The sequence below is a fragment of the Nannospalax galili genome, unplaced genomic scaffold (assembly GCF_000622305.1).
Source record: "Nannospalax galili isolate Female #2095 unplaced genomic scaffold, S.galili_v1.0 scaffold511, whole genome shotgun sequence".
Classification (NCBI taxonomy): Eukaryota; Metazoa; Chordata; class Mammalia; order Rodentia; family Spalacidae; genus Nannospalax; species Nannospalax galili.
This window is the reverse complement of record NW_008331831.1, coordinates 3,640,700-3,642,094: the sequence shown is the minus strand read 5'-3', so window position 1 is coordinate 3,642,094 and position 1,395 is coordinate 3,640,700.

Here is a 1,395-nt window from a genome sequence, read left to right as displayed (position 1 = left end):
GTAAACTCAACAAAGGAAGGCTTGAGTCTCACACAAGAATCAGAAACTATGAAAGAAATTCACATGTCAAAGTCACAGAGAATAAATAATGACATGAAAAACCAAAACACTATATCCCCAACCAAGTACCAATAGTCCTCTAGAGGAGTACAGTGAGAACTCCCTAGAGATAACACAGGACACGGAACTCAAAAGAACAATTATAAACATGATAAAAGAATTCAGTGAATTTAAAGAACACACAAAAAAAGAAATCAAAGAACTGAAGGAAGATAGGGATACACTTCTGAATGAATTCAGAAAAGAGTTACAAATACTGAAGAAAACTCAGGCTGAAACGAAGAAAGGAGTAAAATACTTACTTAGTAAAGTAAGCCAATTAGAAACGACAGGAGAAAGCCTCAACAATAGGATGAATGAAATGGAAAACAGAGTATCAAGACTAAAAGATAAAGTGGACAAACTAGACAACTGGAGCAAAGATTATGAAAAATTTAAGAAATCACAAGAATGGAATATGCAGGAATTGTGTGACACCAAAAAGGACCAAAGTTAGGAATCATAGGCATACAGGAAGGAGAAGAATCCCAAGATATTGGCATGGAGCAGATATTCAACAGAATCATGGAAGAAAATTTCGCAAAATTAAAGAAAGACATGCCCATTCAAATACAAGAAGCATATAGAACATCAAACAGACAGGACCAGAAAAGAAACTCTCCATTGCACATAATAGTAAAAACACTGCACGTACAAAACAAATAAATAAACAAAAAGGACAATACAACACAACAAAACCTCTGGGACACGCTGAAAGCAGTCCTTAGAAGTTTATAGCTCTAAGTGCCTACATCAAAAAATCGTAAGAACACAAAAAAATGACTTAACATTGCAACTCAACACACAAGAAAAGCAACAGCAAACGTAACACAAACCCAGCAGACAAGAAGAAATAACAAAACTCAGGGCAGAAATTAATGAAATTGAAACATAGAGAACAATACAAAGAATCAACAATTCCAAGAGGTGGTTCTTTGAAAAGATAAACAAGATTAACAGACCCCCTAGCCTAATTAACCAAAAGAAAGAAAGACCACCTCCAAATCAACAAAATCAGAGATGAAAGTGGAAACATCACAACAGATACCAGAAAGATACAGAATATTATAAGCAAATACTTTAAAAACTTATATGCTACTAAATTTGAAAGCATAAAAGAAATGGACGGATATCTAAAGGCATGGGAACCACCAAAACTAAACCAAGAAGAGATTAACAGCTTAAACAGACTCATAACACAAAAAGAAATTGAAACAGTAATACAAAACCTCCTGACTAAAAAAAGCCCAGGACTGGATGGATTTATAACAGAATTCTATCAGACATTTAAAGAAG